The sequence below is a fragment of the Rhinoraja longicauda genome, chromosome 25 (assembly GCF_053455715.1).
Source record: "Rhinoraja longicauda isolate Sanriku21f chromosome 25, sRhiLon1.1, whole genome shotgun sequence".
NCBI classification, from domain to species: domain Eukaryota; kingdom Metazoa; phylum Chordata; class Chondrichthyes; order Rajiformes; family Arhynchobatidae; genus Rhinoraja; species Rhinoraja longicauda.
In genome coordinates, this window is record NC_135977.1 from 21,207,165 (window position 1) to 21,234,519 (window position 27,355).

The 27,355-nt window shown below is 43.6% G+C and overlaps 1 protein-coding gene across 5 annotated transcripts in view; it reads right to left on the reverse strand.

The window, feature by feature from the left end:
* Window positions 1-27,355, reverse strand: part of cux2b (cut-like homeobox 2b) — a 280,485-nt gene that overhangs the window by 249,108 nt on the left and 4,022 nt on the right. The window lies entirely within an intron of this gene.

A 27,355-nucleotide genomic window follows, 5' to 3' on the forward strand; every position in this document is an offset into this window, starting at 1 on the left:
CCATCTGTGATCCATTTCAGGAGCCAGAGCGCCAGTCCCAAGGTGTAGCAACCTGCTCCTCTCACAAGGAGCACACAAAAGAAAATAAAAATCCCAGCAGACTTGCCTTAATCACGACTAATTCCATCAAACCTGCAGTAACTAACCAAGCCCCCAAAGGGCAATTAAATGCACCACTTTCCATTCATAAAACATTCAGCGATGGATCTTGAGATGTGAAGAACAGGTGCACAGGCACAGAGAGAGCTCACTCTACTTTTTCCAAGGATTAAAATGGGAGGTGGATGGGGAACAATGTCAACTTGGCTCATTCCCTTTTTAAAAAAAACAAGAGCTGCTTGCAAAAGGATGATGAGAATTTCCTCATGGCGTTACATTATGTAATCAATGATCAGCTGGTTTCAATGAAACTTGCAGAGATTTAATTAAAGAATAGGGAGTTCAGTCACCCAGCAATGGCAGATGCTGGAGTGCCCAGGAGACCGTGACGTGTGATGCACCACATTTCAGACCCTGCTGCAAGTTGAGTGCATTAAAAAAACAAACCGCGGCCTCAATACGTTGGTGACATCAGATGTCGGTCATGAGCAGAACAGTCGTGGAAAGACACTTCTATACTTGTTCCAGCTTCCAGTCCACAACACCCATTCACCACACCCTTCTGCCAGTCACAAGAGGAATAATTGGAGAAGAATATTAAATAGCTGCTGATCATGCAATTAGATAGAGCATTGTTCTCCTTTAAATTAATTCTCCATAATCTTGTCCTGGAGACAAAGTGTAGCAACAAAGAACTATAGATGCTGGTTTATACCAAGGATAGACACAAAGCATAGAGTAACTCAGTGGGTCAGGCAGCATCTCTGGAGATAAAGGATGGGTGACATTTCAGGTAGGAAAGTCTGAAGAAGGGTCCCGACCTGAAACGTCACCCATTCATTTTCTCCAGAGATGCTGCCAGATCCACCGAGTTACTCCAGCACTTTGTGTCTATCTTTGTCCTGGAGCCACAAGAATGTAACTGCAAACAATTCACCTAATATCCAAGATATTCCAAATATTTACTCAAGGTATGAAACTCAATGCAGATATAGGATTTTTTTAAAAGTTCAATATGTACCAATTGCTATACAGCCTTTACACATACCACACGATCAAACTGTCCCAAAAGGCAAGAGCAAAAGAACAGTTCAATTCCACAACAATCATTCTCATGAGAGGTCCAACAAGTGGTGCTTTCCTGTTCAAAAACAGTGAATCGGTGCTAACTTTCACAGAGGGATGTGATAGAACAAGTCAGTTTCACACTCAATAATTAGCTTCAAGTTATCCAAGGAAAATTAGCATTATTGTTACCAATTTTTTAATAAATGAAAATTAAACATATTTAGAAACAAAAAAGGATATATTTGTTTTCCAGTGTAAACTTTGAAGGAGCTTTGTAGAACAATGGAATACGATGCAGAGAAAAATAACTAGGTTAATTCCTGGAATGGCGAGACTATCATATGTTGAAAGACTGGAGCGACTAGGTTTGTATACACTGGAATTTAGAAGGATGAGAGGAGATCTTATCGAAACGTATAAGATTATTAAGGGGTTGGACACGTTAGAGGCAGGAAACATGTTCCCAATGTTGGGGGAGTCCAGAACAAGGGGCCACAGTTTAAGAATAAGGGGTAGGCCATTTAGAACTGAGATGAGGAAAAACTTTTTCAGTCAGAGTTGTGAATATGTGGAATTCTCTGCCTCAGAAGGCAGTGGGGGCCAGTTCTCTGAATACATTCAAGAGAGAGCTAGATAGAGCTCTTAAGGATAGCGGAGTCAGGGGGTATGGGGAGAAGGCAGGAACGGGGTACTGATTGAGAATGATCAGCCATGATCACATTGAATGGCGGTGCTGGCTCGAAGGGCCGAATGGCCTCCTCCTGCACCTATTGTCTATTGTCTATAACTGCAAATGCTGGTTTACCAAAATAGACAAAAAATGCTGGAATAACTCCACGGGTCAGGCAGCATCAAGAGAACATTGCTAGATGACGTTTTGGGTCAGGACCCTTCTTCAGGCTGATTTTAGGTCAAAAGGAACTGCACAGGAGGGGGGGGGAATAGGATGGAATCAAAAGTCTGTGGAGAAGCGTTCAGTGGGGCAGGAGCAGACAAAAACAATGGGTCTGCCGGGGTAGTCCTGTTAACTGATTTTTTATGAAGTGCGACGATGTTTGATCCACACCATGAATGCTGCCCCCCCAAAAAAAGTACTACATGTCCAAATCTAGACTTTAAGTAGATTACAACTAAATGACGCAATCAAACTGAATACAAAAGGACAGACCCCCCATCTTTATTGCAGATGTTTAAAATTTAGCAAATGAGGTAAACTGTTCAAATCAGATATTTTAATGACGATATAATTTTGTTTTCTTTGCTTACTTGGACCAGATGTAATGAAGAGCCTCCACCTGTGAATAATTCTACGATGAGGCAACAATGCCTGCTTCAGACACTAATCTTATTTATCACTATGCAAATCAGACTAATCTTGAGCAAATGTGATAAATGTGCACTTCGTAAAGTGCTCAAGTCAGGAAGCTTGCCATATTGGTCATGGTCGTCTAACATCGATGAGACAGGACAATGCCCACATATACAAGAATCTTAAAATGAAATAACAAGGAACTGCAGATGCTGGTTTACACCGAACAAAGACAAAATGCTAGAGTAACTAAACAGCATCTCTGGGGAATGTGAGGTTTTGGGTCAGGACTGAAGAAATCCAATCATTTAAAAAAATCATGACAAAGGGCATCAATCAGTCTGAAGAAGGTTCCAACCCGAAACGTCATCGATCCACGTTCTCCAGAGATGCTGCCTGACCCACCAAGTTACTCCAGCATTTTGTGCCTTCTTAAAATAATGAAATTGTCGTCATCTCGGCGGCAGTTTGTTTAATCAAAAGTTTAGCCACCTGCAACCACTAAGAAAATTGGCCTGAGATCGATGAGATCCAAAGTGAAAGCAACCAAGCAGGAGTCAAACTCAAAGCAGAGGGACAGAAAGTCCACACTGACGTGACATCTCGGAGGAGACCAGCTTGTGGTAGGAGAGCCCTCCACACCTGTAACGTGTGAGAGACCAGATCTGGATAGTTCAACAGAGCCCATCTAATAAGTCACCTTATACAGGTCTGAAGAAGGGTCTGAAACCCAAAACGTCACCCATTCCTTCTCGCCAGAGATGCTGCCTGTCCCACTGAGTTACTCCAGCATTGTGTCTACCTTTGATGTATACCAGCATCTGCAGATCCCTCCTAAGCTTTTAAAAGGTAATGTCCTAACTAACTTGCTTTTGCAATTGATTTAGGTTTATATTGATTATTGTCACATGCACCAAGTTACAGTGAAAAGCCTTGTTTTGCATATGATGTACTATTAATCAGAATACTCATGTATCAAGAAACAAATAACGAGTATATAAACTGTATATTCTTCCTCAGGCTGCATATCAGTAGTACAGGGGCAACATGCTCAATGGGAGGATAGGCGGAACAGAATTTCACACAAACAATAGAAAGAAATGAAAATCTTGAAGAAAACTCCTTAAATAAATGCACTTACCTGGTCTGCTCATTCCCTGGACGGCAATAATGCAATACTCTGTCATTGTTTTACAAGCAAAAATTCTCTACGTCCTTAGAAGATCAAGAAGATTCGAAATGGCAATGAATACCTCTCTTGAACTTCTACAAGTTTTAAGGGTCTCGACCCGAATCGTCACACATTCCTTCTATCCAGAGATGCTGCCTGTCCCGCTGAGTTATTCCAGCCTTTTGTGTCTCTCTTATATTAGAGAGCATATTGAATGGCTGGAAAGCATATTGACTGGTTGAGTCATGGCCCGTTTTAACAACTCAAAAGCCCTGGACAAAGAAGATTACCAAAAGTGGTGAACACTGCCCAGCCCATCATAGGTACGGACTTCCCCACAAACAGATTCATAGGAGGCATTGCATCAAAAAGGCAGCCAGTATCATCAAAAGACCCACCACACCCTGGCCATTCCCTCATTTCCTATAACTTCAGGAAGGTACAAGAATCCAAGAACCATAAGAATAGATTATTCCCAGCAACCATCAGGCTGTTGAACGCTCCAAAATACTAACAACGTTATGAACCGCCTTGGTTGCGCGAAGAATGTCACACTGTTTGCACGAGTATTGTGGTTTTTAATTACTTTTATCATGTTAACTATGAATGCTGCATCTGCAGGCCAGTTATGCTGCTGCAAGTAAGAATTTCATTGTTCCGTTGTCAGTACATACGACAATTAAAGACACCTGGTTGTTGACAACAACCATATCTGCACATAAAGTTTAAACAATCTGCAAGCTCCTTATATAGACAGCACTGTGATGGATGTTTCCCTTGTTCGAGGAATGACATTGTTTGGGTTTTGACCACTTCTGCTTTCATTGGCCTTTTTCCCTTCATACAAAATAAAGTTTTGAAAAAAAACTTTAAAATTCTGGATTTAATAAAATTAAACTTGTGTACCAGCTTCCCTGGAATACCTTTTTGCAGTCATTTTTTTAAATTTAATTTTACACTTAGGATAATCAGTCCCTCCCAGGCTGGAGATTGGCACATTTATCGGTTGTTTAAAAGAGGAATCAAAAGGGCAAAAAATACACGAGTTAGCTGTGTAAAACTAGATGAATGAAAAACCAGAGATTCTGCAGATATATTAAAAGGGTATCAAAGGAAAGATTAGGTCTCCTTTAGAATCAACATGGTCATCTATACGTCTCATATTAACTGAGGTCAAATATGAGAAATTAATAATCATGTGCTGGACCCTGTCCAATTTACAAAAATGGTTCTAGCAGTCTTAAAGAATATTAAGCTGAATATATCGCCAGGATCCGACCAAGTAAATCCTTAGACATAGTGGGGGATCTGGGGAAGAAATGCTGGGGTTCTGGCAGATAGTTGCATCTCTTAGCCACAGGTGAGGTTCCAGAAGACTGGCTAATGTTCCACCTTTATTCAAGGGTGCAAGGACGAGCCTCAGAACAACTGACTAGTGAACCCGTCACAGTGGTGAGCAAGTTACTGGAGGGGATTCTGAGGGGCAGGATCCATCAGCATTTGGATAGTCAAGGGTTAATTAAGGTTAGTCATCTTTGTGCATCGGAAAACATGTCCCACCAATTTGATAGAATTTGGTGAAAGGTCACCAAAGAGCATTGACAAAGGCTGGGCCATTAGCATTGTCTATCTGGACTTTAGCAAGGCTATTTATAAGGTCCCACATGGTAAACTGCCCAGAATGTTAGATCACATGGGATCCAGAGTGAGCGAGCCAACTGGATTCAAAATGAGCTTGGTGAATGGAGTCAGAGGATGGTACATGAGAGATGTTCTTTTTTGATTGTAGACCGATACTGGTGTTGTACCACGGGGGGTTGTGCTGGATCCACTGTTGTTTGGCATCTCTATTAACGATTTGGATTACAACATGTAGTTAATGTGGTTAGTACACCGTTAGTGCGGTGATGCATTTTGGCAAGTCAAACCAGGGCAACGTCTTTCTGCAGACATGAAACGAGCTGCCAGAGGAAGCTACAAAAAAAAAAAAAGTGCAATGGCAATATTTAAAAAGACATTTGGACGGGAAAGCTTTAAAGGGATATGGACCAACTGGGACTAGCCCAGTTACAAAACCTGGTCGTCATGGACAATTTGGATGGAAGGGCCTGCTTCCGAGCTGTACGAATAACCTTAAACAGAACTGGCATTCAGTGTTCGAGAATATGGGCGTGGCTTAAATGGAGTTGATCTAGTGCGGCACCAACAAATGATAACATTTTGTTATGTCTTCAGAAATGTTTAATGCCCATGAGAAAGACAGGGACAGAAACAAAAAGAGACGGGTAAATCCGATGTGTTTAGGTTGACTTTTAGTTGTGGACAGCAGCAGAGAAAGTTTAGGAGAGAAGACATTGGTGATCATTCTTGGAGGGAGCAAGTGGAAAGCGATTTGAGAGTGTGACAACAGAGAACACCAGGACAGGGAGCATGGGATCCATACACAAATAAAAATATTTCTTCCATCAAACGTGTCCAAAGACAGGCAGCTCGTTTTGTTACAAATACCTATGAGAGAGAAGCGAGTGTTACTGAACTTCTAAATTCATTGGGGTGGAACACACTCCAAGACAGGCGTAAAGCCCACCGTTTGACCTGTTTTTACAAAATGCTAAATGGTCAGCTCGACATAGATAACCACCAATCCCAAACCTATCAGGTGTAGACGAGGGCATTCGATTCAATTCGAGATACCAGCTATCAAGACAGATGTGTATAGCAATCCATTCTTCCCTCGCACAATTAAAGCATGGAATAGTCTTCACCCTACTATAGTTATTCAACCAGACGCAACTAAATTTAGCGCAGCTCCAAGAAGCCCTTCTTGCTTAAGTCCATACTCCGCCACCTCCAGTTTAAATTCCATTTGGAATAATTTGGAGGACCAAGAAGAACCAAGGGAGAAGAAAGTTGCAGAGGTAGTTCAAAGTGAAAAAGTTAAGGGCAAGAAAGAGTCAAGGGAAATTGTAGTGGGAAGATGAAAGGGTAGATGGGAGTGAAAAACAGATGGCAAGTTTGTTGTAAATGCAGCCTACGACATTGCGGGTACTTTTCTTCTCACCACCTCTAACCCAAACGGAAAAGAAACACAAGAGAGACAAAAAGATGCAAGCAAAGAGATAAACAGAAGAGTGACAAGTGAGTAATCATTGTCTTCGGCTTATCATGTATAACATCATGACAGATGGGCTATTTAAGATGAGTACCAGGAACATAATTTAGAAAATATTCATTCTGGTATTTCATGAAATGAAGTTGTTGAAACCACTACGCTGAATAAACACAAAGTACTCAGACAACACCTGAAAACAACTGATAAATATGTTCCAACAATGCTTCTTGCACTTTTGCCAGAAAAACAAGCAGTCCGCGGGTACAGTTACTCACAAGAGAAAAGCCTTTGAAAACTGTATGTAACAAGAAACGGGCCAATTTAGAATCCAGATCATTGCCAGGTTTCTTGTCAGGCTTGTACTAACCCAAAAAGACAGAGTGCAGGAGTAACTCAGCGGGTCAGGCAGCATCTCAGGAGAACACGGATAGACAACGTTTCAGGTCGGGACCCTTCTTCAGACCATGACTTTGTATTTGGGTGGCACATAGGTAGAATTGCTGCCTCACAGCACCAGAGGTCCGGGTTCGATCCTGACTACGGGTGCTGTCTGTATTGAGTTTGTACTTTCTCCCTGTGACCACAGGGGTTTTCTCCAGGTGCTCCAGTTTCCTCCCACATTCCAAAGACGTGCAGGTTTGTTGGTTAATTGCCTTCTGTAAATTTTCTCTTGTGTGTCGGATAGAACCAGTGGTCGTTGATCAGCGTGGACTCGGTGGGCCAAGGGGCTAATTTTCACGCTGTATCTCAACTTGCCTCAGTTGCTTGCTGCCCACTTGAACAGTGCCAATTGTGGGATGTCACAGTCCAGAATAAATCTGTAGTCAGAACCGTACAGTACCATATTTATGCCGTTAGATGCCATCAGAATGAAACCAGCGTTTCCTACAATTAGCCACCAACCGTGCACACACTGTGGTTTCAAGTGATGCACTCGAGCCAGAGACAGGCTTCATGCTGGAGTTGAGCAAACGTCATTTAACGACATTGTGTAATAGGCTCCATTGTCTCAGTCTGACCTGGAGATTAGAGGTCAATGTTTGAGCAATAATATCCTTTTAACTGGGATTACCCAAACCACAATATAGAGCGTAATATTATTTAAAATAAATATGCATAGAGATTAAATTGGAAGCACAAAACTGGTGGCAGGAATACAAGAACAGAATGCGTAAATCTGATTACAATTATTAGCCATCTGGGTTAAACATGGCCAGGCCACACCTATCAAAATTAAACAATGTCAAGAATGAATGTAAATCGCCCCTGGAGCGAGGATAAGAATGTGGGATAACATGGAACTAGTGTGAATTGGTCAGTTTGAACTCAGTGGGCTAAAGAGTCTGTTTCCATACCGTATCTCTAAACTACACTAAAACGAAAATTTCCCAAGTCTGTTGTCCTAAATTCAGTTTTACTTCATAGATACACCATGGAAACAGCCAGAGTCCAAGCTGACCATAGATGATCCATTCACACTAGTTCCATTTTCTCATCCACTCCCTACACACTGTGGTCAATTTACAGAGGACCAATTAACCTACAAACCCACAGGTCTTTGGGATGCAGTTACAAGGAGAACGTGTAAACTACGCACACAGCAACACCAGAGGTCAGGATCGAATCCGGGTCTCTGCGCCACAATGCCGCCCATTAAAGAACTCTTTTTACTGGAACCATTAAAAAAGTAAACTCAAGGGAGTCTGGTGATTAACAAAAGCAAGTTATTCCACTGACAAACAACACGGCGAAAGGAACACAGAAATTTAAGATAGTCACAAAAAACCCAAGGTTAGCAGATCCTGGGATACACCATGGAACCCGCCCAAGAGACCTGGTGGGCCACGAACTATAAGAGGAAGCTGCCGAGCTCGCCAATGCCCAGACCCGCAGCTACCGGGGGGGGGGGGGGGGGGGGTTGGGGGGCCTGAAGCTAGCTGAAGACCAGAGAGCTGAGGAAGATGCTGGTGACAATGGATGCGAGGAAAGGGACCGGGTTTTGCCTCCAGCACCTTTAAGGTTGGCTGCAGAAGGTGCCCCCAGGACACAGGTGGTCAGGCGAGGAGAGGGACATTGGTTCGCAGGCTGAGCCAGTCGAGGAGAATGGAGCTTGGAGCTTACCTAAATCGGGAGCCTCACCAGTACATCGAGCGCGTGCACCAGACTTTGGACTTTTTGTAAATGGTGTTAAATTATAGCGACATGCATGTGCGATCTTTGCAAAAAGAATTTCACTATGCAGTGCACATGTGACAGTAAAGCACCATTGAACATTTTTAGATGGCGTGCATTACCACAAACAATTGGTTAAAAAAGTTCCAGGTTCTTTTATAAAGTGAGTTTGTTTAATTATTTGGAATACTGATAAAGGAATCGAATAGATGGCCATTTAGGGAGGGGGGGGGTGCGGAAACCCAGAGATTTGCAGTGCTGAAACAGACATTTGTATTGCATGAATATAGAGTATTCTGCTGAAAGAGCTAATGGCTATTAACTTGGCAAGATGGGATGCTTGACCATTGTCTGCAAACCTGCTTGTATGCTTTTGGGGCTTCTATATTGTTGAAAGTGGAGGAATGTAAGGATGTGTCTGATAACTGAAACTTACAATCCTTGAAAACCACAGAAATAATAAAATGGTAGAATGAATAAACAGGATCAGCCTGAACTTTGGGTCCTGATTAGCTGATGTTTGCAATATTGCACCAGGCAGGATGCAACTATGTGATTCCTAAAGCTTGTATGCCAGGCTCTGATAGTATATCCTGTTATGCCTGGGAAGAATGCCTGGGAAAGACGATGGACAATGCTCGCGCTGAAATTAGGATGTGGTTAACTGTTGACTACTTGTGGGAGTGTGTAAACAAGGCCTTCCGTGGTATAAGGGTCCTTACCTTCGACTAATGACATATTGTGTGGGATTTTCTATGACTGCAGGGTGACAAGTATATTGTGTGCAATACAATTTGTTATTGATTTGAAAGAAACGTTGTGTTAAACATTCTTGCTGCAAATTCTGTATAAAAATGCTGTATCTTTGAGTGGGAGCACGGGGAGTGCTGAGTATGGTTGTACACCCTTTGCACTAGGCCCCCAATCCCGTCTGACGATAATTAAAGCTTTGCTTGGTTTACCTTTAACTGTATGTGTTGTTGTCTGTTTTAAGAAATGAACTTTAACACTGCCACCAAACAGCTAATTTCCAAGTAAGATCGCTAGCCAATATCCACGAGTACAGAGTTTGAATGATTCTGGGTATTGAACTGCAAGTTGCCCTGACTTGGTTCATGGGGGATTCTGGTGCAGCTCCCTTGCCCATGAGATAGTAAATCATAGACGTGTCCAGCAATGCAGCCGGGGGTAAACAGGTGGGTTTTGACAAGAGCTTCCTGCAACCGTACGGCTGACAGAGGGCTGGTGCCCCCAGCTAGACCCCTCGAGGCTGCTGTAGTCAGTCACCCAGAATGAGCAGGACACTCGCTCGCTCTGCATTCAACTGCAGACGACACAGAGAGACACTCGCGTTTGACAAATGCCCGGCCCCTCGAGACCTGCACACTGGCGTTTCTGAATTATAATCCCAGCACGTTTAAAATACATTCAGCATGTATAACTGCCATCAGAAAAAAACCCAGTGAATCTCTTTAGCCAGACGTTTTTTGATTTTTAAAAAAAAAACAGGTTGCTCCAATTTATTTTAAACTTGAGAGAACGTGGCAATGCCTTATCCAAGTAGGCAGCACAAATGTGGGTTTCTATTTCCAACCTATAGCCTTTCTATACTTAGCTTCACACCGCGAGTGCAGAATGACCCAGTGACAATAGACTATTGTCCATTTGTTTTTCCAATATATTCTCCAAACTTTGTTGTTTTTACCGTGTACTATGTTTACATATCTGTTGTGCTGCTGCAAGTAAGAGTTTCATTGTTCCGTTTCAGGACACATGACAATAGAACACCGACTGCCTCTTCTTGTGTCTGGTTCCCATTCTAAAACATTTAACACTCGAGTACTGACGTTTTGCATTTGCCAGTTGTCCAACTAATTCGTTTTGCTATTTAAACCAGCAATCCTTTGTTCCCTTCTTTCCTTTTGCACAATTGTTTCTCTCTTGATCCATGGAAGCAGTCCCTGGTTCTCTGGCACAGTGCCAGGTACTTGCAAAACGCAATGTTAAACCCCTGTCCCACTTAGGCGATTTTGTTAGGCGTCTTGGCTGTCGCCACATGGTCACCAGGGTGTCGCCTGTACGGTCGCGAGTCATCTCCAAAGAATCGTAGCGTTTTTCGGGTCGCCGCTGGATTTAGAAATGTTTAACATTTTTCGGTGACTGTTGGTTTGACGCCTATGAGCGTGGCTTGACGTCTCCTGACGTAGGTCCTGTCGCCAGGTAATCGCCAGGTGATGTAGGTTGTCGACGCTGCTGACTTCGGTGAATTCCAAGTGTGCACTTAATCTGATCACCCATCAGTGTAATGTGCCCATAAATGATGTTAGTTTTTGTATGTGTTTGCACTTGTATTCTGTTTAAAGTTTGAAGTTTGAAGTTTGAAGTTTATTGAAATTTATTGAAGTTTATTACGATATTTTTGTATGCACTGTTGTATGTCAGAGAGTTGTAAATCTGTGGAATTCTCTGCCTCAGAAGGCAGTGGAGGCCAATTCTCCGAATGCATTCAAGAGAGAGCTAGATAGAGCTCTTAAAGATAGCGGAGTCAGGGGGTATGGGGAGAAGGCAGGAACGGGGTACTGATTGAGAATGATCAGCCATGATCACATTGAATGGCGGTGCTGGCTCGAAGGGCTGAATGGCCTCCTCCTGCACCTATTGTCTATTGTCTATTATATGTTCTTATCAACCTTTAAAAAAAAATTGTTTCATTACCAATAAAGGAAATTCTTGACATTTCGATGGAAAATTGATGTATGAAGTTATTGTATTTCAGAGTAGTTTCTCATGGCATCACTTTCAAATAGTTATGAAGCAGAATGATTGGACAATTGTCTTCAGTCTTCAGGGTCGTAGTTCGTCGCGGGTTGATGTAGGTTGACTTTGGTTGTCGCCTCTGTTGTCGTAGGTGTCGTCTTAGGTGGACGTTCTACTTGCGACAATTGGATCGTCGGTTGTCGGTAGCTTGCCGTAGCTCGACGTCGACCAGGTGGTAGGTTGTTGTAGCTTGTCGTAGACATTGTCGTAGGGGGGTCCAGTCGCCGTTTTTTTGGTGACCTGCTACGACTATGACAGTCGCCGGCAGTCGCCTAAAAAAATAATCGCCTAAGTGGGACAGGCCTTTATGCATCAGCCCACTAGACGAAAGGGTCCCAACACGAAATGTCTCCTGTCCACTTCCCTCCACAGACGCTGATCGACCTGCAGAGTCCTCCAGCAGATTGCTTGTTGCTCCAGATTCAAGCATCCGCAGACTCGGTCTCAGCAGAATTATATGTTTTGCTGGTAAAACGCTTAGCTTCCATCCCAAGTTGTACTAATGAGTCCAGTTATTTTAGTTGACAGTGATCCCCGCACATTAGCCCTACCCTACACACTAGGGACAGTTTACAATTTTACCAAGCCAATTAACCTACACATCTTGAGTGTGGGAGGAAACCGGAGCTCCTGGAGAAAACTCATGCAGGTCACGGGGAGAACGTACAAACTCCGTACAGAGAGCATCCGTAGTCAGGATCAAACCCAATGCTCATGTTCAGTTCCGAACTTAAAAATAATTTAGCAATTACTTTCCCCATCCACCCCACACACCACCCCAGCCCCCCACCACACACAACACCCCCCCCCCACACACAACACCCCCCCACCCCACACAACACCCCCCCAACACCTCCCCACCACACAACACCCCACCCCCCCACCACACAACACCCCATCCCCCACAACACCCCCCACCCCACAACCACCACCCACAACCCCCCCACCCCCACACACACACAACCCCCCGCCCCCACACAACACCCCCTTCTGAACAACCAGATTGCTCCCGACAAGTAAACATAATGGGAGAATAAGTGAGACCAAGCAGAAGAGCTGTAGCAGCAACTGATTTCATGGCATAAACTATACAAAGGTCATAATTCTCTACAAAGATCTTTTAGATATGTGATGAGTTGTGTTTAGATTAAAATTGGACATGCAAGGGCGGCACAGTGGTGCAGCAGCAGAGTTGCTGCCTTACAGCGCCAGACTACAGGTGCTATCTGTACGGAGTTTGTAAGTTCTCCCTGTGACCGCGTGGGTTTTCTCCGGATACTCTAGTCCCATCCCACATTCCATAGATATGTAGGTTAATCAGCTTCGCTATATAAAATTGTCCCTAGTGTGTGGGATAGTGTTAGTGTAAAGGGCCTGTTTCCATGCTGTATATCTCTCTAAAGTCTAAAAGTACAGACTCAGTCTAAAAAGCCTCCAGACTCAGGGAGGATTTCTTCTAGGTCGTTATCAGGCACCTGAGCCACCCGATCAGCATCTAGAGAACAGTCCCATCTACCTCATTGGAGACCTCAGACAATCTACACTAAACATTATTCCCTTATCCTGTACACGGCTCAATTGTAATCGTGTATCGTCTTCCCGCTGTCTGGATAGCATGCAACAAAAGGCTTTGCACTGTATCTTGGTTCACGTGACAAGAAACTAAACCATCTCCAATGATGTCATACTCAGCAATTACAAGGATAAATCAGATTGGTTTTATATAACAGGGCCTGCCATGCAGGAGTACAAGGATTGTTTAATATGTCCAATGATGAGATGCAATTAACTTAAATGTGCTGCTGTTGTTCCAGTCACCTTCAATTTTAGCAAAGTCCCTCCTCCCTACAAGTTCAAATGCTCACCCTGTCACACAACTTCAGTAGAGTTTTGATCCTAAATGCTGTTCAGGTTTGGGTTTGTTCAAGGGCTGGGGTAGGTCATTTTGAACTGAGATGAGGAAAAACTTTTTCAGTCAGACAGTTGTGAATCTGTGAAATTCTCTGCCTCAGAAGACAGTGGAGGCCAGTTCTCTGAATGCATTCAAGAGAGAGCTGGATAGAGCTCTTAAGGATAGCAGAGTCAGGGGTTATGGGGAGAAGGCAGGAACGGGATACTGATTGAGAATGATCAGCCATGATCACATTGAATGGCGGTGCTGGCTCGAAGGGCCGAATGGCCTCCTCCTGCACCTATTGTCTATAATTGATTTCATTTGCCAATTGACCAGTCTGCTGCGTACCAGAGAAAGAAAAGGGGTAAATAATGAAGAAATTATCTTTCACTCTCTCAAAGCCAGTTCTCTGCTGCTGCAAGGCAATGACTGTCCCACTGTGCTTCTCTCAACACCTCACTGCTGCATTGTTCGAGGAGGGACCACAAGTGCCACTTGAGCAATGTAAAGAAACTGTATGTAATGGGTGGTACAATGAAAGCAGAGAAAGATGTGCACAGATTGTATTTACTGTATAAAAACATATGTTTGGAAATAGAAAGAATTCCCCATTCTTCCACTAATCCTGATTGCAACTCTCATAACCTGCAACAAGAATTTCACACAACTAAAGGCACAAAGTGTAGGGAAAAAAAATGCAGATGCTGGTTTAAATCCAAAATACTGGAGTAACTCAGCGGGTCAGGCAGCATCTCGGGAGAGAAGGAATGGGTGACGTTTCGGGTCGAGACCCTTCTTCAGACAGAAGGGTCTCGACCTCAAATGTCATCCATTCCTTCTCTCCCAAGATGCTGCCTGACCCGCTGAGTTACTCCAGTATTTTGTGTCTACCTAAAGGCACAAAGTGCTGGCGGAACCCAGCGGGTCAGGGGGCATCTCTGGAGAACATAATTTGAGTCAGGATCCTTCTTCAGACTGATTGTGGTTGGGGGGGGGTGAGGGAAGATTCTGGAAGAGAGGCAGGTCAAAACCTGGCAAGAGTTGGGGGGGGGTGGGGGGGGACCCAACAAAAAATGCAGAGGGCGCAGTGCACAACTATCCTTGTTGTAAAATGCCTTAACACCTTGCCCCACAAGGTGCAACTGACCTTTTACGCCAGCACAAAACCACTCTTATTGCATTGCCACCTCTCTGGTGCTAAACCGATATATGCAAATAATGGTGACTTTGCCCCAGAGGACACCTGGCATGTCATCCACTTCCCAGAAGAGGGAAGTGAGGCTGTGAATTTACATCAGGAAGCTTAGACCACTTGTATCATCCACTTATCATTCCCAGAATAGCAGCACTATTGTACGCTGAAAGACTGGAGCGACTAGGCTTGTATACACTGGAATTTAGAAGGATAAGAGGGTGTCTTATTGAAACATAAGATTATTTAGGGGTTGGACACGCTAGAGGCAGGAAACATGTTCCCAATGTTGGGGGAGTCCAGAACCAGGGGCCACAGTTTAAGAATAAGGGGTAGGCCATTTAGAACAGAGATGAGGAAAAACTTTTTCACTCAGAGAGTTGTAAATCTGGGGAATTCTCTGCCTCAGAAGGCAGTGGAGGCCAATTCTCTGGATGCTTCCAAGAGAGTTAGATAGAGCTCTTAATGATAGCGGAGTCAGGGGGTATGGGGAGAGGGCAGGAACGAGATACTGATTGTGGATGATCAGCCATGATCACATTGAATGGCGGTGCTGGCTCGAAGGGTTGAATGGCCTACTCCTGCACCTATTTTCTATCTCATGAACAATGTTCACCAAAGCAACAGACTGCTTTGCACTACCAGCGGCACGGTAGCGCAGTGGTAGAGTTGCTGCTTTACAGCGAATGCAGCGCCGGAGACTCAGGTTCGATCCTGACTACGGGTGCTGCACTGTAAGGAGTTTGTACGTTCTCCCCGTGACCTGCGTGGGTTTTCTCCGAGATCTTCGGTTTCCTCCCACACTCCAAAGACGTACAGGTATGTAGGTTAATTGGCTGGGTAAATGTAAAAAATGTCCCTAGTGGGTGTAGGATAGTGTTAATGTACGGGGATCGCTGGGCGGCACGGACTTGGAGGGCCGAAAAGGCCTGTTTCCGGCTGTATATATATGATATGATATGATATGATCATTTGGGTAACATTAATATGTAACCTTTTTTCACTGCTTCAACCATAAAACGCCAATTTGCATGCATAACAATCGCACGGCACCACTTGCCAAGGTCCAGATGCACAGAAATAATACTTTAATGAAAGAAATATAAACCGAGCAATGTGAATAAAGAGCTTTGAATATTTTCAAGTACAATTTGTGTGATCAGCAGGTGAGAATGTCCCCACATTCAGCAGCATTGGTCTACAATTCCTTCCACATTTAAAATGGATGTTGCTGTTTTTATTGAAGTATCAATGAGAAAAGTATCAGACAGTCACATAAAGAGGACAATTAAAATGGAAACTGAGTGCCAAGGAGCTGGCAAGGTTAATAAAATGGTGTGCACTTTGGGAACAGTGCACAAAAAACAAACTGAAAAAAAAAGATTCAAGACAATCCCAAAGTGGGAAATGGGGCTAGAGAAAGGAGAAGCCAAGCACTTTAAAGCATTGCACCCACCCACCAGGATTACTCTGACAGCATGGCCAAATTAGATCACGACTCAAAACGTCACCAGCTCTTTATCTCCAAAGAGGCTACCTGACCCGCTGAGATACTCCAGCATTTTGTGTCTATCTACAAACGTTAACCACTGGGGGTGGTGAAAGCAGCAGACACTATCTACAGAATGCCCACCCCTCCACCCACAATCCCTTAGGAAACAATCACAGCTCTGTGATCATTATAGAACAGCACAGGAAAAGATCCTTCGACCCACAATGTCTGTGCCGAACATTGCCACGGCCAACTCTTACCTGCATATAATCCAGGGGCATCCGGCACGCGAAGGGGTCCAATCCAGCCCGCAAAAATATACTTTTTGGGGGGAAAAATATATATTCACAACCATCTCCATTTTGAATGTATGACCTTTTATTCTGATGCTGTGACCTCTGGTCCTAGACTCTCCTATTACTGGAAACATTATTTCCACATCCACTTTATCTACTAGGGCCGAGATACCAATCATAAAAGTAGTGTTTGCTGGGCAGTCTTCTTCACAAGAAACCAAATTTGTAAAGTGAAACACTTTGTAGTTATAGCAGAGACTGAGACACATGAGAGCAGGTTGAAAAAACCAAGGCAACGAAAGCTATGGGAGATAGTCCACAGTGCGTGCGTTCACAACAGATCCGGCCCGCAAGAAGTCGCATTTTGTGATCTAGAATGAGTTTAACACCTGACATAATCAATACCCATGTACGCCTATCCAAAAGTCTCTTAAATGCTACTATTGTATCCGCTTCCACTACCACCCACAGCAGCACGAAAACAGGCACTCACCATCCTCTGTGCATGCAAAAACCTGCCCGACACAGCTCCTTCCAATTATTGCCCTTCTCATCTTAAAACTATGCCCCCTTGTCCCCTAGTCTTTGATATTTCTATCTGGGGGGGGGGACGGAAGGGTTTTGATGTCTACCCTATCTATGCCTCATTAGGGGTCGAAAATCTTGGAACTCTGCCCACTGGACTGTGGGCGTATCTCCACCCATATCATCTTTAGAATCTTGCACATGTCTCTACCTTCTGTACAATGCTGAATCCCACTTCAGCATGAAGAACAGTCGTTGATCATTCATTTTGCACAATAATTTTGCACCTCAACTTACAGCACAATACGCTTTACAGGCCCATTCTCGTTATTATACTCCTTACCTTTATTTCCTCTTCCAGCCTTAAGAGGGAAATTCTCTTTTAAAAGTCAATCCCCATAATTTAGTTGGACACTTGATTTCATTTTTACAACTCTGTACCTCCTAATGTTTGCACAGTTCAGAAGTTTGCTGTGACCAGAAAACAGCATTGGCAGGGGCTAGTATAGAAGTAAACAAGAGAAAACAGAGGCTCAACATTGTGGGCACCACAATGGCACAGCGGATAGCTGCTGCCTTACCGCACCAGAGACCCGGGTTCGATCCCGACTACGGGCATTGTCTGTAAGGTGTTTATATGTTCTCCCCATGACATGACATGCGTGGGTTTTCTCCGGGTGCTCAGGTTTCCTCCCACACTCCAAAGACATACAGGTTTTGTGGATCGGCTTGGTAAAATTGTGCATTATCCCTAGTGTGTGTAGGATAGTGTTAGTGTGCAGAGATCACTGGTCGACGTGGACTCGGTGGGCCAAAGGGCCAGTTTCCGCACTGTATCTACAAATTATACAAAGCAAATGGAGAGATGCAGAACAGAATAGGCTTCCACCTTTATTTCTGACACAACCTCTTTGTTTCTGATTTTCATTAATAACCCGGACACTAAATTAAAACACTACAGGCAATTGACAAGAATATTTCACACAAGTGACCAAGCAGACAGCAGTTTAAACAAACCAGCAACTCTCCAATTGCATTACAAAATGGGGAAAGCAGAAATGTCTTCATGTGAAGCAGAACTTGACAGCAGTGAATAATTGAGGAGAATAAACAGACATGATTCAATCTCCATCTGATGATGTCGGGTATTAGTTCTTATCAAAAATATATTAAAATGAAATGCCTACAAGCATTTCATGTTACAAATTTGCCACATACACATTCATAATGCTCTGTAAAGTTGTCAACATGCTGGGTGTTCCTTCTGCTAGGAGAGCACAATTATGGCATGACAGGTTTATATGAAGTTTTCAACATAGAGCAAACCTGGAATAGGAAAAGCTGATGGAAATGGTGCACAGACATAAAGATTTTTCATACACCACATAAAATAGCATACCTGACAATGAGTAATTTCAGTAAATAAAATTAAATTAGCAATGGTGACATGTGTAGGTACCTAATGGGATGCTGTGCAAAGAACAACAATAGCGGGGAGGTCCTTCAAAACCATACAAGGCATAAGTTATACAAGATGTGGGTGTTGATGGTCCCTAATTGCAATAAGGATACACGAAAATTAAGCAAAGACACAGTGCTGGAGTAACCCAGTAGGTCAGGCAGTATCTCTGGTGAATGTGGATAGGCGACATCTCAGGTTGGGACCCTTTTTCGGACAGAATGTGGGGCGGTGGGAGGGGAAGAGAGGAGAAGCAGGACAGAGCCTGGTGAGTCAAGGTGGATACAGGTGAGGGGACATGGCTGGACATGGCTAGACAAAGGCAAGAGATGAAAAAAAACAAAAATGAGAGAAGTAAGGATAGAAGGGGTGTGAATTGTGAAGCCAGATGAAGGAATAAAGGTGGAAGGGGTGGGCAAGGGGTGAACACATTAACATTAAAATGAATTCACTGCAACACGGGTAAAACCATCTCACAGTCCCCAGTGCAAATGACACCTCCAGTTAAATCATGTCCCCAATTAAAAAACCCAGCTGCATAACACAAACGATACATCTGTATCAACAACAGCTACTCATGGTGATCTTGTACCTCCATCTGATCATCCGCCATGTTAAACTGTGCTGGCATGCATTGCGTTTGCCATTCATAATTCCCAAACCCCCTCGGCGGGATCCTCACTGATTCACAGCCCAGACAGAACATCAGCAGCAAGTCAGGAAATGGGAGGGATTGTGGGCGTGCAAATCCATGCCACTCCCACAGTCCAATGGGGGAACGTTGCAAGTCAGGGGCAATACCCACAGTCCAATGGGGGAACATTGCAAGTCTGGGGCAATACCCACAGTCCAATGGGGGAACGTTGCAAGTCAGGGGCAATACCCACAGTCCAATGGGGGAACATTGCAAGTCTGGGGCAATACCCACAGTCCAGTGGGGGAACGTTGCAAGTCAGGGGCAATACCCACAGTCCAATGGGGGAACATTGCAAGTCAGGGGCAATACCCACAGTCCAATGGGGGAACGTTGCAAGTCAGGGGCAATACCCACAGTCCAGTGGGGGAACGTTGCAAGTCTGGGGCAATACTCGTTTAAGGATACACAAGAAACCGCAGATGCTGGAACCTTGAGCAAACTAAAATGCTGAAGGAATTCAGCGGGTCAGGCAGCATCTGAGGAGGGAATGAACAGACGGCACGGTAGCGCAGCGGTAGAGTTGCTGCTTTACAGCGAATGCAGCGCCGGAGACACAGGTTCGATCCTGACTACGGGTGCTGCACTGTAAGGAGTTTGTACGTTCTCCCCGTGACCTGCGTGGGTTTCCTCCGAGATCTTCGGTTTCCTCCCACACTCCAAAGACGTACAGGTATGTAGGTTAATTGGCTGGGTGGCCTACTCCTGCACCTATTGTCTATTGTCTATTGTCTATTGTCTATTGTCCCTAGTGGGTGTAGGATAGTGTTAATGTACGGGGATCACTGGGCGGCACGGACTTGGAGGGCCGAAAAGGCCTGTTTCCGGCTGTAGATATATGATATGATATGATGACAACGTTTTGGGTCGGGACCCGTTTTCAGGGATTCCAGGACATCTTTCACATGTATCATTTTGTTGGCTTTTATTGACTTCTGCAGCATAAACTGGGAAACCCAGGTGTATAACTTCCCGAACTATCAGTGGAGCCCACAGCTGACAAGTTTCAAAGTTATTTAACTGCAATGGATGATATCATGGCTTCACACATCTCAGAGCAATACTCGAATCTTGTCTGAGAAAGAGTAATGCAACAATTTAGCCACTACATGGAGACAATTTGGGAGCCAATGTTGATCACAAATAATATTTGGTATTTAAAAGGTAATACAATATAGCTGGGCTCTCTCTCCACATTTCCTTAATTTGCATTGTTTAAGCAAGCTCACAGAGGAAGTTAGTGTTACTTTAATCAATTCTGTGGTTAATCAGAAAAGTTACTGAACAACATTGCTGACTTCAACGACCGACCCAAAGGGTCTCACGCAAAAGGAGCCGAATCTGTGAGAATTCTTGTTCCTTAATAAGGGACAAGAGAAAACTACTCAATGCTGACCCAGAACTGGCAGTCTCACTCACAGGCATTGAGGAAAAAAATCTCCCAAATACTACAAAAAGGGGAAACTCAATTACAATGAAGCAACGGTATCTTGGATCCATGCTCTCAATCTTACGGCAACTTAAGCGACCCAAACAATTATTAAGTAGTACAAGAAGATAACTGCAGATGCTGGTACAAATCGAAGGTACTTATTCACAAAATGCTGGAGTAACTCAGCAGGTCAGGCAGCATCTTGGGAGAGAAGGGATGGGTGACGTTTCGGGTCGAGACCCTTCTTCAGAGTCTGAAGAAGAGTCTCGACCCGAAACGTCACCAATTTCTTCTCTCCCGAGATGCTGCCTGACCTGCTGAGTTACTCCAGCATTTTGTGAACAAACAATTATTAAAGTGGACGTTCTACAAAATATGTTAGAATTTTCCAAGGGATAGATACCACAACTCAAAGTTGTTCAAAAATGGCATTTTAATACTGATTCCAGCTCATAACAAACAGAAAGGGCGGCAGTGGTGCAGCTGGTAGAGCTGCTGCCTCACAGCGCCGGAGACCCAGGTTCGATCCTGACCTCGGATGCTATATATGTGTGCAGTTTGCACATTCTCCCTGTGACAGTGTGGGTTTCCTCCGAGTGCTCCAGTTTCCTCCCATATCCCAAAGACGTGTGGTTTTGTAGATTAATTGGCCGCTGTAAATTGCCCCTGGTGTGTCTGGAGGGGATGTGAAAGTGGGATAACATAGATCAAGTTCGATCAGGTGGGTGGTGGGGACTCGGTGGGCCGAAGGGCCTGTTTCCATGCTACATCACACACTAAACAAAAAATTACTGTTAATTATTGAAAAGCTTTGATGTTTTAAATCTGCTTCAAAGTTATTCAGTAGCCTTTCTTTCTGGGCGGAAAGCAGCATTTCCTGGTAGCAGAGTATAAGTGCATGGTACTTCAAATTACGGCTTGCAACCATTTCTCAATCTGGCATGTGCTGCACTGAGTAAATATAACACTGCAGTAATTCCTGGAAGAAATTGCTTCCTTCCCCCCATAGTCTTAAAGTTACTGTCACATTCCAGAAGATGTCAAAGATCATGAAAACAGCACTGCTACCTTCTGCATAATAGATGGCAAATTAGGGATTTTATTAACTTCTGCATTACAAACTGGAATACCCAGGAGAATACCTTCCCAAACTATCAATGGATCCCTCAAACGGTAAGATTCAACGTTTTTTTTAAAAACTGTAATGGATGACATCAAGGATCTTCATCTCTTGAAGTTAGACCCGAATCCAGTCTCAGCAAGAGTAATTCAAGTGTATTCTATTGTCGTATGTCCCAAACAGAACAATGAAATTCTTACTTGCAGCAGAACAGATATGTAAACAGAGTACTCTGTAAATAAGTGTTTTTCTTTAAACATATAAATATCTTTTGTTTATTATAGTGTTTACATAGTACTGTGGCACAACAGTAGAGTTGCTGCCTTACATTGCCAGAGACCCGGGTTCAATCCCAACTGCAGGTGCTATCTGTACAGAGTTTTTATGTTCTCCCCGTGACTGTGTGGATTTTCCCTGGGTGATTTTGTAATTTTAGAATTTTTTTAGATTTAGAGATACAGCACAGAAACAGGCCCTTCGGCCCACCGGGTCCGCGCCGCCCAGCGATCCCCGCACATTAACCCTATCCTACATCCACTAAGGACAATTTTTACATTTGCCCAGCCAATTAACCTACAAACCTGTACGTCTTTGGAGTGTGGGAGGAAACCGAAGATCTCGGAGAAAACGCACGCAGGTCACGGGGAGAACGTACAAACTCCGTACAGTACAGCACCCATAGTCAGGATCGAACCCGAGTCTCTGGCGCTGCATTCGCTGTAAGGCAGCAACTCTACCGCTGCGCCACCATGCCACCCATGCTCCAAAGACATACAGGTTTGTAGGTTAATTTGGCTTCAGTAAAAATAGTAAGATTGTTCCTAGTGTGTAGGGTAGACCTGGCATACAGGGATCGCTGGGCCGAAAGGCCTGTTTCCATGCTGTATCCATAAACTAAGTGCTAGTTTTGTTTACATATTCTTGTACATATGGACACACACACGAAAACAAACAGAAATAATACAAAAAGAAAAATAAACACCCCCCAAGTGTATGTAGTTCAGAACTTATAGTGGCTGTTGGGAAGAAGCTGTTCCTGAACTTGGATGTTACAGTTTTCAGGCTCTATCTTCTTCCCAATGGCAGGAGTAAAATGAGTGGTGTGGCCAGGGTCATGTGGGTCACTGATGTAACAAGTTAGCCACTAGATTAGGACTAATTGAAAGCCCAACTTGATCACAAGTAATATGCTGCATTTAGAAAGATTATATACAGTACAGCTGAGCATGTTTGCAAATTCTCACTGCATCCCAGAGACAAATATGCCGATAACAACAAGCTGTCTGGTCCCGTCACCACAGCCCACAGCTACCTACAAGACTATTAAACACCAAAGTATTGTGGTCGTAATTCGCATCCGATAAATAATGATCTCAAAACATGAAATCTACAGCAAGAGTTTCAGGTTTTTCAGTTTGCACATTGATCAGGAGAATGTTGGTTCTCTCCACGGTACGCTGTCCTCGTCTCAAAGATATGCAGATTTGTAGGTTAATTAGCTGCTGTAAATCATCCCTAGAGTGTAGAGTAATAGAATCTGGGGAGAGTTGATGGGAAAGAAGGGAGAGTAATGCAAGTTAGGGTAGGATTAGTGAAAAACATAGTCCTTGATGCTTGGCAGACAGTTGGCCAGAGAGAGAGTACAGTTGGAGAGAGAGAGAGAGAGAGAGTACAGTTGGAGAGAGAGAGAGAGTACAGTTGGAGAGAGAGAGAGAGAGAGAGAGTACAGTTGGAGAGAGAGAGTACAGTTGGAGAGAGAGAGAGAGAGAGAGTACAGTTGGAGAGAGAGAGAGAGAGAGAGAGAGAGTACAGTTGGAGAGAGAGAGAGAGAGAGAGAGAGTACAGTTGGAGAGAGAGAGAGAGTACAGTTGGAGAGAGAGAGAGAGAGAGAGAGAGAACAGTTGGAGAGAGAGAGAGAGAGAGAGAGTACAGTTGGAGAGAGAGAGAGAGAGTACAGTTGGAGAGAGAGAGAGAGAGAGAGTACAGTTGGAGAGAGAGAGAGAGAGAGTACAGCTGGAGAGGGAGAGAGAGAGGGAGAGGGAGAGGGAGAGGGAGAGGGAGAGGGAGAGGGAGAGGAGAGGGAGAGGGAGAGGGAGAGGGAGAGGGAGAGGGAGAGGGAGAGGGAGAGGGAGAGGGAGAGGGAGAGAGAGAGAGAGAGAGAGAGAGAGGGAGGGAGAGGGAGAGAGAGAGAGAGAGAGAGAGAGAGAGGAGAGAGAGAGAGAGAGAGAGAGAGAGAGAGAGGAGAGAGAGAGAGAGAGAGAGAGAGAGAGAGAGAGAGAGAGAGAGAGAGAGAGAGAGAAAGAGAGAGAGAAAGAGAGAGAGAAAGAGAGAGAGAAAGAGAGAGAGAAAGAGAGGAGAGAAAGAGAGAGAGAAAGAGAGAGAGAAAGAGAGAGAGAAAGAGAGAGAGAAAGAGAGAGAGAAAGAGAGAGAGAAAGAGAGAGAAAGAGAGAAAGAGAGAGAGAAAGAGAGAGAGAAAGAGAGAGAGAGAGAGAGAACAGTTTGGAGAGAGAGAGAGAGAGAGAGAGAGAAAGAGAGAGAGAAAAGGAGAGCGAAGAGAGAGAGAAAGAGAGAGAGGAAAGAGAGAGAGAGGAGAGAGGAGAGAGAAGGATGAGAGAGAGAAAGAGAGAGAGAAAGAGAGAGAGAGAAGAGAGAGAGAAAGAGAGAGAGAAAGAGAGAAGAGAAAGAGAGAGAGAGAGAGAGAGAAGAGTGGAGAGAGGAGAGAGAAGAGAGAGGGGGGGCACACAAACAGGCTCATCAATGTCAATGACAATCCATAATCATTCACTGGTAACACTGCCAGGGAAATGGCAAGGCTGATCACCAGTCTGGGGTGTTGGCCCCTGCTGGAAATACATTGCGTATGCCCTGTGGATTGCTCAGTGATTCACTGCCCCATCTCACAACCTGCCAAAAAACTCTACAGTAAAGTTTATTATATTTGCAGACTCGCACAAGATTACTCCCTAAAGAGAAAGAGCACCTGCAGAAGAGGAGCTGGGGGAGGGAGCAGAATGTCACACACATTCTTCTGGGCATCAGGCATTGCTCAGTGGCAGCACATTGACAAACCTCAAAGCAGGGCAAGACAGTGGCACAGTGGAAGAGGCGCTGCCTCGCAATGCCAGAGACCCAGGTTCAATCCTGATCTCAGGTGTGGAGTTTGCTAGTTCTCCCCATGACAGTGTGGGGTTTTCTCCAAGTGTTCCGTTTTCTTCCCACATTCCAAAGGTGTGCGGGTTTGTAGGATAATTGGCTTCTGAAAATTGCCCCGAGCGTTTAGGATAGAACTAGTGTACGGGCGATTGCTGGTTGGCGTGGACTTGATGAGCCGAAGGACCGTTTTCATGTTGCAACTCACAAACTACGTGTCAACTAAATCATGTAAAATACTGAAGGTTAAGAAGGATGTTTTTCCTTCTTTTTTAAAAAAAATTATTTTTTTTAATTTTTAATTCTTAAAGGCATGTTTCAACTCCGTACATTCAGTCCTCTTGGGTAGGTACGAGATTTTACACCTTTATTACATTTCTCTCGAGCACCCACAAGATCATCTAGTGGGGTACATCACAGCTTTGTGGGACCTACATTTCCCACATTACCATTCCATTACATGTCAAAAATCAAACCCACAAAATATAGACTCAAACTGTGAATGCCAAGATCTTGAGCAAAAAGCAAGGGTTGGAGGAACAAATCAGGTAAGGCAGCATTTGTGGAGGGCATGGATCAGTCCAAAGGATGTAAATCCTAAACATCACCTGTCCATACCCTCCACAGATGCTGCCTGACCCACTGAATTCCTCCAGCACTTAGAGTCATAGTCATCGAGTCATAGAGTGATACAGTGTGCAAAGTTGGCCCTTCGGCCCAACATGCCCACACCGGCCAACAATGTCCCAGCTCCACTAGTCCCACTTGCCTGCGCTTGGTCCATATCCCTCCAAACTTGTCCTATCCATGTACCTGTCTCTTAAACAATGGGAAAGTCCCAGCCTCAACTACCTCCTCTGGCAGCTTGTTCCATACACCCACCACCCTTTGAGCGAAACAGTTACCCCCTTGGATTCCTATTAAATCTTTTCCCCTCCACCCTGAACCTATGTCCTCTGGTCCTCAATTCCCCTACTCTGGGCAAGACACTCTGTGCATCTACCCGATTTATTCCTCTCATGATTTCGTTTTCCTTAACTCACAGAATGTGCTATGGAAATACAAATTTGTTCTTGCTTGCCCCAACACTCAAACCATGCAAAATGTGATAACACAAAACCACATCATTGCAACTCTTGCATATCAAAGCACAAAAAAGTAACCGCAATCCTTTTTGCAACATTGCTTAACATTCAGCAAAATAGAAACTTAGCATAGTCATTTCAAAATAGCCTGTTACATATACAGTGCAGTATCTGATTGCAATATGCGTGCGTATTGTACACTGAAGAATCAAAAATATTACATTTAGTGTAATTATTTAGTGGTCGCTATTATAAAAATTTCCCACTGAAGTGATTTTAATATCATCATTTAAACTAAACATCTTCTTTTGAGTCACAAATAAATACAAAAATAAAGACAAAACTACAAATCCTGTCTTTTCTTCTGTGCAAGTTTTATCAAATTTCATTTAGACAGAAGAGAATCATTGGCATATCTTTGTCTATGATAAAAAGTTAGATTTAGCATATTGTGATGGAGACAGGTTCCTCGATTCCATCCTAAATACATCACTTAAATCACAATTTAACAATCAGTACTCTGCCAAAGCCAATTCTCATAGGAAATGTTTTGTGCTATTCAGTGCGTACTTTAAGGAAAATAAAAAAACTATAACGGATTTAATTTATTTTAAATTTAATTTGTAGCCTATCATACAAGCGCTGCATTCAAGTGACAAGGTGTCCATCTGGATCAGATCTCTTTCTCCCCACCTCTTCCGTCTAATAAGTGAAAAATTTTGGAACAAAGATTAAAATGGGTACATTCACTCTAGAATTGGATTTCATCCCAAAAGTCATTAAATACTTTGCTAAAAAATGCTGTTAATTGATGCAGCTCCTTTCCACAAACAATAATTTTGGGGTTAGTCAGAGACAAGAATTAAAATTGCTCCATCTTTTTTAAAATCACAACTTCCCGTCAGATTAATCTAGCCCAGTATTTTCTTTAACCATTTATGTGGTAATTCCACACATGTGCAAAGCCAGTGAGAAGTTACAGGTGAAAAGAAACTTGCTAGTCACATCCTATTCATAACTTTATACAATCAAAACAAAAATAAATTTGATATTAAATGAATACTTGCATATTTAGTCAAATAATATTTCACTACTCATTAAATATAACCCCAAACATCCTCAGTTCCATCAAGCAACTTATTTAACAACCTTTCATGCAGCAGATCTGTTGGCACAGCAGCCTTAAAGTGCATTGTGTCTTTAACTGTGATACTTCACAATAAAAACAACAAACCATTTACATTCAGACAAAAGGTCTGAAGAAGGGT